This window comes from Rhamphochromis longiceps, linkage group LG19 (assembly GCF_057381845.1).
Source record: "Rhamphochromis longiceps isolate RC_006_pf linkage group LG19, R_longiceps_female_GT1.1, whole genome shotgun sequence".
Classification (NCBI taxonomy): Eukaryota; Metazoa; Chordata; class Actinopteri; order Cichliformes; family Cichlidae; genus Rhamphochromis; species Rhamphochromis longiceps.
In genome coordinates this window covers 26,373,163-26,384,345 of record NC_140575.1, presented here as the reverse complement: position 1 = coordinate 26,384,345, position 11,183 = coordinate 26,373,163, and the positions used below count along the sequence as shown (strand labels likewise).

General features: G+C 42.9%; 1 protein-coding gene across 1 annotated transcript in view; it reads left to right on the top strand.

Moving 5' to 3' along the window:
* Nucleotides 1–477: 477 nt before the first annotated feature.
* luzp1 (leucine zipper protein 1) overlaps nt 478–11,183 on the top strand; it is a 54,007-nt gene continuing 43,301 nt past the window's right edge. The window contains exon 1 of the mRNA XM_085391232.1: nt 478–809. The gene's annotated coding sequence lies outside the window, so the exon portion shown is untranslated. The remainder of the gene's footprint in view (nt 810–11,183) is intronic.

Genomic DNA, 11,183 nt, shown 5'->3' with positions numbered 1-11,183 from the left:
TTCCCGTAAGGGAAGACTGTGGTCTTGACTGGTTTTGTATAATGGTTAGTCCATACATATTTAGAGACATTTGATAGAACCCAACAAGCTTATACTGTTTGGACATTTCATCTATATTATAGCCCCAATATTTTTTGTGGTAATCAGTACTTTCTTGGGGGGATCCTAATTATATGGATATGATCTTTGAAAGTGTTGTGGGATGCTACAGGTGCTGCTGAGCCCGTGACTTTTCTGTCACTTCTATTGCAAATGGTATAAATGCCATAAAACAATAGTTCATGCAGCGTTCACAGACAACTGGTTTTTATGATACGTTTGCTCAGACACAAGCAGTAGCCTGCATCTATGCAGGATCCAGCTCGGATTCATTCCTCCTCACCGGCCTGGCTTGTGTATGTTCTGTGGGAGAGAGAGAGGCGGGACCTTGACGCCGGGAAGGGCGTTCTCTTTGCGGTCAGACCGGGCAGAGTCATCCCGAGGGGTGGGTCCTCCGGCAACAGAAAAGGAAAACCCACCTTTTTTCATTGTTAAGGACGCGGTGGAATGTGATGGTTTGATCTCAAAAGGACCAGGGAGGGGAATATCCGAGAGGAAAGGACCAGCGAAAGCGACTGAGGGAAAGGGGGAAAGCAGAAAGCGGTTCCCCCCCTATCGCCTCCAACTCTCTGGTCTTGAATGAGAATATGCGGATGAACTTGTCCCGGCCGTGTCGGCTGCAGCGAGCCCTACCGTCCGCACGAGCTCAGCCCGCGTGAAGTTGTGGATTTACCGTTGCGTTTTCCGGACCCGGCGGTGGAACTGCTGAGGTAAATTTGAGTCTTTATTCTGTGTTTGAGGAAGAAGCGGAGTGTATATTTGGGGATTCACACAGCGGCTTGTTGAGACTCGAGGAGTCCGGACTGCAGAAGTCTGAACTGCGGCAAGTTTTTCAGCCCTCCTCCTCCTCCTTCTCGTCGTCGTTCTTAAGCCAAATTGAAGCATCCAGCTCTGCAGGAAAACCTCAGGTGGTTAAAATGTTGCCGCACATAAACCGTTCATATCTTCTTTTGGTAACACTTGGCATTTTTGTTATGAGGTTGCATTTATCTGCTTCTGCACTCGATACGTTTTTCTACTGCTTTACGCACATAGTAACGTCAGTCCTTTCAGACTGACTGCCCGGGCTGTAGGAACATGGAGTAGAAGTGTGGAGGCTGCTTGGACGTGTTCTTGACATTTGGTGTGTGTGTGTGTGTGTGTGTGTGTGTGTGTGTGTGTGTGTGTGTGTGTGTGTGTGTGTGTTGCATGTACTCAGACTTTTCAGAGTGTAGGGAGTAAATAATTGTGATATAAACACTGCCCCATGTTGGAGTTGTGTTGACAAGGGGATGTGATGTGGTCATTGTTTATTATCTTTGAAGCAATGCATTACACAAACTAGTTGTGAAATACATAGCCGAAAACATGTCTTAACTTTGCATGGCTGTCTGCTCAGCTGTGAGTACTCTGCGGCACAGTGCTGTGAATGTACGATGGTCTGGACTCTGCTGCCATATCGGAAGGTTTTTATACTGAACAATATGATGATATGTGATTGTTGAGTGCCATGCAAACAATATATATATTGCCTACGCTCAGTTGTAAGCTACATACTAAAAAACCACAAACTGGGCTCAAAGCCATCCTTGGGCCACATATAGACCAGCCTATGGTGCACACAGACCACCTACTGAATGAGCTTATTTTCAAGTTGGTAAGGAAAGTTTAAACTCCCTTGTTAGAATAGAGTTAATTGATCCATTTCACAGCTGTTTAAACAGTGGACAATCTAGCCTATAAGAAACATACAACCTATTTAAATTATAGACATTTTCTTGAAATTCTGGTCCAATCTGAGTGTCTTTTCTCTTTTTGTCTCAGGGAAACATAAAAATACGAATATATACATGACTGTTTTTTGGCAAAACTATCTAGTGTTACTCAAGAAGACCAATACTGACTGATAACAGTTTTTACCCAATTGTCTGGGCCTTTCTTAGACTGGAATGCAAATGCAAAATCAGGCATTTCCATCAACTAATATAACTGAAATTGCCACATTAAAGGACAACTAAAACAACTGCAATGTCCTGCTGCCCTCGGATGTTTTGTTAAAGGTACTAACATGACAATACATCCTTATTCTGTTTGAGTATCGGCCTACGCGTGTGAAAACAATGTGGTGCTGGTGGTGGTAGGGGCGTAGTCTGAACAGTGTGTGTCCTGTATTCCTTCACCAGAACGGTGACAGATGAATGTGTGCGCATGTGTAAACAGCAGAAAAGGTACTTGTGGTGGTGGAATACTAATCTGCCAGGTGGGGCTCATAAAGAGCACCGAGGGGAAGGGAGGAGATGGAGGGGACCTGCCTTGACCTGTTTGAGACATGAAGGAAACAAAAAAAAAAAAAATCCCTGATGAATTTCCAGTAAGGCTCGTACTCCCAGCCAGCTGTAGAACATACCAGCTGAGCTACCAGCTCGGACAGGCATTTGCAGGGAAGCTTGTCACAGTGGTAGATGCGCAAAAAGGGCTTATTTTGGTACTTCTGGGTGGGATTATTAAACCGCATGTGGAGGGAATGTTGGCAGTTTATGCTGTCAGTTTGGAAATGTTGGGGTGGAAATGTAAAGGGGAAAATCAAATGAGAGTAACAGCGAAGTGAGGAGTAAGATGTCTAAATTTCCCCTGATTAATGTCTGATCTCTGGCGCGTCCATTCCCCGGAAAATGCGCTCAAAGTTTGGTTTGGTTCGGTTCAGTTGGCTCTTGCAGGGGGGGGATATTTCACAGCAGATGCCCTCTTTGACACCACTGCTCAGCACAATGATAGTTGTTAATGTTGACACAGCAGAAGTGTCAGCACTACTAGCACCTGTTCTGCAATCTTTACAATGAATGCCAAGAAGTGAAAGTTGCACAAAGAGTTTGCAGCACTTTTTTTTTTTTTTTCCCTCTGGGGATTGTCGCCTGCCATTCGCAGTAATAATCATACCTCTTTCTCCTCTTTTATGACCTGAGCTATAGCACGCATGATTGGTTTTCCACTCCGCAAAGTGCTGCGACCGCCCTATGAAACTGCCTGCACTGCTTTGGGTGAAACCAAAAACTAATCATTATGGGTGTCCAATAAGGGTAATTATCAGACTAAGCACTGGACCTGTGGATTACGGAGTGGCTAAATAAATGCTCTGGGGATTAAATTAAAATATTGAGGTTTTCTGCCTGGGAAAATCAAACCACCGGGAATGTCAAACCCAAGCCTGTCGACGGTAATATTACTGCCACTCCGGACATCAGGGTTTATGCACACTCCCTCCTGTGAGTGTTGCGCGATCACACATCAGTGTGGAATTACACGACATTGGCACTGACGTCATGCGTTGCAAGTGCAAAGAAATAAGAACGCATATTGTCATTGCTGTGATTGATTGAAGGAACTACCGTACTATAGCTGTCAGTCCTTTTCCTATGATATCAAAAAATGGAGGGGGACAAAAACACAAAGTAGCAAAGTTCAACAGTTTATTAAATGAACATTGTTTTCATTGGAGAGCAGCTTATTATTTTTCCTGATTTCTAACATCTGGAAAATCATATATATGCACTTTATTGCGCCCCCCCCCCCCCCCCCCCCCCAGGCTGATTATTTCAGATAATTACATTTATAGTAAATGTGAAACAGCTAAGCCTCTTGTTGTTATTCCCTGTTATGCACATAAGAAACAACTCTAAAACCTATAGAATCATGATTTCTATTCAGTAACTGCATATTATCGTAGGTTAGACCCTTCTCTGCTCTGTGGTCTCTCTCTCATCACCCAGACTCTCGCCCATCTCTGTGTGTCACAATTAGAATTATAGCAGATTATAGCACTGTATTAATTGAGTAGGTCGCTCCTCGTGTTCCTCGTGGCTTCATTCAGACACAGAGAGAGCCACAGATTACTTGCAGGTCGGACACGTGCAGCTACGTTAGTCTGACCTGGTCAGATTGCGGTCTGAAGCTTTGCAAAGTTGTGTGAACGTGATATGATCAGATTAATGGAAAGCGGTGCATTTCTAGGAGTCCTCAAAGGTATAAATGGGAGAGTCAGCACCCACACGAGCAGCATAACCTATACATCCTAATATGCTGTAATAGATAGCTCGTCTAGAATTGGGACCGGATGGTGTTGGTTATTCTTAGAGGTAGACTCTCTCTTTCACCCTCAGTAACCCTCTCACCCAGGAATAGAGCAGCGCAGGATGCAAAGTGATGTTGTTACGAACCTACCAGGGGCCTACTTGAAGTAGTGGAAATGAATCATGATCTCTGAGCGCCTTCTGTTGAAGCCCACACTCATCCTGTGAGCACATAACATTTTATGAATGTGTGTGTTTTGTGATAATGCAATAAATGACTCCGTATCCGGGACAAGGGCTGCTGCTGATAATATGCAGGCCAGCTGGAGCTGCTGTCTGTGTATAAGCAGACTTGTAGGAAGATGGCTTAGTGCCACGATGACGGCAGCGTGAGGCTTTGACTGGACATTGTACATGTCGTGTGTCTGTGTGTGTGTATGTGTTTAAAGTAGAAAGAGCTGAAAGGAGTAGTAAATCAATCAGTTAGTCATCTGAGAAGATCAACATGCAGCTAATCTGACAGTTGACGGTGTCATTTATTTTCAGTGTTGGGAAGGTTACTTTTGAGATGTATTCCATTACAGAATACAGAATACATGCCCCAAAATGTATTCTGTAACGTATTCCGTTACGTTACTCAATGACAGTAACGTATTCTGAATACTTTGGATTACTTAATATATTATCATGCTTTTTACAACAACGTGAATGTACTATTGCCATGTGATTTATTACTATTACTGAAGGTCCGCGACTCCGAACTGTAGTAAAGGGACCTCTGACTAATACGGCGGGGTCCCTGTCGGCTCGTAGCCGAAAACTAGCTTTACTTTGTTGTGTGGGTCAACTTTTCTTGCGAGAGACAGAGAGAGGCGTTGAAAGACTGCTCCAACGGAACTTATTGTTTTCGGAGGAAAACACGAACACGGTGTACAGTCGAGTCTTAATAGCTTGGCTGAAGTGGTTATTATTATATTTACATGCTTCCAGCTCCCGTTTTTCCTCGATGACAACTCCAACCTTTCCACTCCCCTTTTTCTATCTCCCTCCTCGCGCTCACAGACCCATAACGTGTATGGCAGTCCATTCTCTCTGCAACACGGACTACACTGCCCATGATGCTACATTCTTTAGAGCTATGCTTGTAGCATTCTGCCTGTTAGCTTAGCACAACAACAACAACAACAACAACGAAAAGGCGCTCTCTCACCTAGGAAACACACAGTCGCAGAGAGAGAGAGAGAGAGAGAGCGTCGCCCTGTAACCATGGCAACCGTAGCGCTGCCGCCTGGAACAACAGAACGTAGCTGTCAAACAAAACCCAAACAGTCCTGGCCCGCGACAAAATGAAACAGGAAAGTACCGCAGTGTAATCCATTTATTTCAACAAAGTAACTGTATTCTGAATACCACCTTTTTAAACGGTAACTGTAACAGAATACAGTTACTCATATTTTGTATTTTAAATACGTAACGGCGGTACATGTATTCCGTTACTCCCCAACACTGTTTATTTTTAAAGCATAAATGATAAAACACGCTCAGCTTCCAGGATTTCCTTTGTGGAAAACCTGCGTTGTTTATTCCCCTTTTATGATCATAAACATCAGAGTGCACATTAAGAATTCATTAACTGAAAGGTTTCAGTCTTAAATTATTATTTAATTATAAAAATAAAAAACAAGCTGCGGATACCGCAGATGTTTACACATGTTTCTGTGTGCAGTTCTGTCTTTAACTGTTTGAACAGTGAATGAATAGGGGGAAAAATGAAAACAATGAACTAAAAGCAGAAGTTATAAACAGAACATAACTTGTCTTTTTCCAGGTGCTGAATTATTTTGATCTTGGTTTGCTTTTTTTGATTTTCAGTTGATTTTGATCAGCAGTGACGGGCCTGAAACAGGGCAGAGCTCTGTGATTCCAGCTGGAGTTCAAACTTTTTGAACTCTCTGTTTATTCATGGGCTCACTTTATGTGAGCCTACGCAGGTATTTCTGCATTTGAAGGTACTTTTGCTTAGTGCTGTCATCAGATCCTAGAGGCTGAGAGTGTCAGTCACTCAGCGAGCAGTAGCCAGAGGTACATTTTAGCCCTGAGTGTTCACACAACTTGATAATAACTCATACGCTGATACACTAATACATGCTCTCACTCTGTAAGAATGTCAAGACAAGAATGGATTCTGCTGATACCCCTTCTAGTGTGTGTGTAAGTGTAAACGAATCTCCATTGTTAGTCTTTCATAGTGTGCCAAACAGCCTCGCAACTCCTCTCGAGGGCTTTTTTATCATGTAGTTGAATGGCCACTTACGGAGGTTTCAATATTGCACTTATCTCATTTGTTTGCAGCTGTAGGTGTACGTGACTGTGGAGCATCTGCAGTACAATTTCATGCTAATGCACGATTTAAAGGTTAAAATCTTGATTGTATTTTGTCATGATTTACCGGTACATTAAAATCTCCACCAATCCTGCACGAATTTGTTTGTGGAATGTCGAAATTGGTTCGGAATTTTTTAATTTCAAAATAAAACTGCTTTACTTTTATTTTCATGCTTTGGATTTATCCATCCTTTGTCTGATCACAACTGAAATCAACAACTTTTGGCCATTTCTTTACTCATAACTCGTTTTATTTAACAGAATTATGAGTAGTAGGCCCGTACAGGTATTCAGACTCAGCACAAACATTTTTTTTATCACTGCGTCGGACCACAGTGTAGAAACGGTAGACAAAGGCTTGGATGTGAATTGGGTGTGCAGAAGCTGTATGGTCGTGCAAATGTCAAAGAAGCATGCAAGCATTTATAGATAGAAGTGATAAGCTTTGAGACATACAGTTCCAAAGAGCTGGAAAATTTGGAGCTGCTATGGGATTCCCATCCATTGTAGCAAATATCATCTAGCCCTGCCACTCATTTAACCCATTGGTCAAAGGAGCGTATCAAGTATTTAGTGACCTGTAAAAGATTGTGTTGCGTTACTGGGTGGTTATGAAAGTTTTTCCAGCAACAGGGGGTTAAGAAAGGAAAAATGTGCCAGATTGAGCAGGTTTAATGCTAAACCAGATAAAATATATGCATCAGTGAGTGCTGCCAGAGAACTGTGATTCGTCGAGTTTGAGGGGAAAAGGGGAGTTTTTCAAACATTTGCTGAACCCGAAGTCTGAGTTTGCAGGGCACGTTTCTATTTCCTTGTTTTCCACTCTTATTGGAGAGCTGCACCATAATGCTTGCCTTTTTGACCTAGTTTCTAGAGTCACCTTAGTAAAACATGCTATGCTGAGATATTAACCAACCAAAAAGGCGTGGTTGTGATCAGTATAATCTCAATAACAAATGCATTATTCTCACAGACTCAAAGACTTTTTCTTAAGAATTATCCGCAAGTTTTAAATCGCACTGCCATATTTCAGGTGTCCTAATTCATTCACGCTCATCCCCAAAACCAAGTAGCGGCCCTGATGTTGACCATGTGAGCATTCTTCACATGCAGCCACGGAAGGGAAACACAAATCCTCATCTGGTCCTCATTTAAGATTCTCAACCGTCTGCCAAATGAGAAGATGCATGTAGCATCCAGTCCATAACTGCAAACTGGAATGTAATCTATTTGTGGTTAACTTCATGCTGATTCACAAATTTTTACATTTGGCCTTTGTTCCCAGGGCCACAGTCGTTTGGTAGTCTGCAGTTTGTTTAGTCTTCAGATTTAACAGAGCCGGGTTTCTAATGCAAGCCAGCTTTTTAAAGTCTCCTATCTCGCTCCTTGTCTATCTTTTGCAAACAATACCAATAAATCTTGTTGCTGCTTATCACAGGTACACTGAAGATAAGTTGTGTCATAATGGCTATTTTTTTGACGTATTGATGAGCACAGTTGCCTCACAGCAAGAAGATTTTGGGACCTGGCGTGTTGCTCCAGCTATGGATCGGGCATGTTTTCACTCTGTGCTGTGTCTGCACGAGTTATCTCTGCATACTCCGGCTTACTCCAGCATCCGAAGGCATCTTTAGGTAAATGGGTGTAGGTGTGTGCGAGCAAGGGTGGTTCTATATCTGCATATTAGGACTAGACTCCACCCCTGCAACCATCCAAAGGACAGAGAAAGTTTAGCAGATGCATAGATGAGGGCATTTTAGTTCATGAAGAGGAGCTGTGGCCTTTCATGTATCTTGATATCTTCCTTTTGATAAGTCCTCTAATGTTTAATCAGCCGGCTGCCCCACATGGCTTGGAGTTTGGACCACATTCACTGATAATGTGGGTCACTGTGGTGGTGGTGGTGCTGCTGCTGTTTTTGCCTTTTACATGCTTTCAGGTTGACCTGACAGGGAAATGGTTTGCCTCTGGGTAATTTTTACTTTTTCCTACTGGTTCCTGCGTGGGATTACATTCCAGTTTCAGCCTCCAACAAGCTCTTTTACAGAAAGTCCCCTGTGAGCCTGTTCTGTTCCTGCACTGTACAGGCTCCTCAAAAAAATGGCTATCCTGTCGATGCTGGAAGAAAAGAGGGAGGAAGTGCAAAGGAAACAGACTTCAAAAGCGTGTAGGAAGCACAGCAAAGCGGAGGGAGGGAGGGTGGGAGGGAGTTGGAGGAAGGGACTGAGGCGTTTTAACAGGGGAGAGCTAAAGTTAAGACATAACTAGTAAATTCCTCAGACGCACTTTTATTTTTTCTTTCAGTTGTTCTCCTCGTTAACTGGCCAATATTTTGACTTTCCTTCCGATTGTTATCTTGTCTCACTCACTCACTCTCTCCTTCTCCTTTTCCTGAAGGGGGGAGAGAACCCCCTACTCACCTCTTTTTTTTTTTTCCCCTCTCACCCCCCACCCCACCCCTTCTTGCCCTGCCTGGTCCAGGAGTATTTTTGGAAGTTAATGAAAAGAGAAATCTGAACCGCTTACCCTTAAAAGGCATGTCTGGGTCAGCTGGGTGGAAACTTGTGTTATTAATGTCCTTAACATTTTTTATGCGAGTGGGTCATCTGTGATTATAAGAATGTGTGCGTTCGGAGCTCTGTAAAACGCAGGAATGCTGTGGGTTGGGGGCCGAGCAGGGAAGGAGGGTGGACTATGAAACAGGCTTACGTCCTCAGGAAAAGGGGGGGGGGGGGCGTTCAGAGGCATATTTGGCATATTTCAGGAGCCATTGCAGTCTGGATTCGAGACATGTTCTTCTTCCTAGAGCTCTGGACAGAAGAAAGGTGAACATCATGTTCTGTTTCAGTCTCGTGATGCTTCTGGTGGAAGATGGTGCACACTGCCTCGCAATGATCAAGTTAAAGGTTAAAAGCCACCAACGCAGGTGGTAAAAAAAGATGGGCAAACACCACCTCATGCCACCTACACACCAAACACAGATGTCTAAGTAACCAGCGTCGCTGTAACCTCAATAGTGTCCATAAAAGGCTAAATGTTGAACCAAAGTCCTTCACCCAGCAGTATGGTTTGTATGCTTTGGGTACCATCTCTACAATTTAATAAGTGTTTATGTGCTTAAAGCTGCAATATGTCTCTTTCAACCTCTTGTCTGTGGCCTTATAGTTACAGAAATCATAATATTTTAGTCTGGTATTTGCAGTCAATGGCCGCTGACTGACGTGACGGTGGTTGGTAGGCTTTTGCTATGGCGATACCGGTCCAGTTCACGGTGAGGTCACGAGTCAAGAGTGTACAGCTTTATTCTTAACCTGTAGCTTTTAATGACTTTAATTTGCGGTTGCCAAAATGTCCACTTGGTAATACTTTTAGGTGATTAAATCTTTTTCTCAGTTCATAATAACTCCTCTTCACACAAGCTAAGGACTGTGGATTAAACTCACAAGAGAGTGAATAACTTGTAATATCCAGTAATTATTTGTCCTCATACAGGTGCCGCCACATTAGGGCGAGGCCCCGAGAGACACTAACGAATGCGTGTGCCGTCTTGTCGTTTTTCTTTGATGTGCCGGGTGTCTTTTGTTTTGATCTCAGTCGTTAAATCTGGAATTGGGAACCTCCACGGCAGAAATGTGATGAAGGAAAAACACGAATAAACGTTCAGAACAAAGTGTTCGTTTTCAGTGTGAAAAATGCAAAATTTGTTTTTTTTATTGTTAGATATGAACCCAGTCGAATGTGTGCTAACACAAATGTGGGGAAAATGTTCTTCAGAGGAAAGGTGTTAACATCCTTCCAGCTTTAGAGTCCCAGCAAGCTGAAGAATCTGTACCAAGGCTCATTGGTTGCTCTGCATCATAATCAGACTTCATCAGTTATGCTTTTACTTTTACTTTACTCTGGGATATTCACAGATGATTGCCTATAATACTGCACTTTGCTGCTTACGATATCCCTTTTTCTCTAATTTGGACCTAACAGTTTGAAATGGAACCACTCCCTGTGTCTCACTCTCTACCTTTTTGTTTCACTACAGATTGAACAAACAAGATATCACTTGTTAATTAGTAATTTTGTCACATTTGGGCAGAGCCAGGTCAGCTGTTTCCTCCTGTTTCCAGCCTTTGTGCTTCCCCAGCTCTGATTGGCTAGCAGCTGTAGGCTTAAAGATACATTAGATTGGTATCGATCTACTTATTTTAGCTAAAGTGCAAAATTGCTTACTTATTAAAATGTAAAACTACTTAAATGCTTCGCAGTCTAGTTTAAAATATGTAGCTGCCTGCTTTTGCTTGCCAACTATATTTTAGTGTCAGATTCCTTACAGTCGCACATGAGATGACTGCGGTTAAAACAAATGGACTTTGGATGAGTGATAGCGGTATCAACGTCTTCAAAAGAAGAACTCCGAAATCAATTTTGGCTGAAGTGTAACCTCATATATCTTATGTGTATGTGTGTCGGGGGAGGTTGTGAAGTTTTGTTCATGTGATCATGTGTGACTTGAGCAGTGTGGATCCTCAAATGTTCTTCCTTTGCAAGCGATCTGCCCGGTGATACATGCGGTGTTTTCACTATTTAACACTTAAATCGTGACTGAGCGTGTGAGAGGAACATGTACAGTCTCGCCATCACACTCGCTTTCACACACTA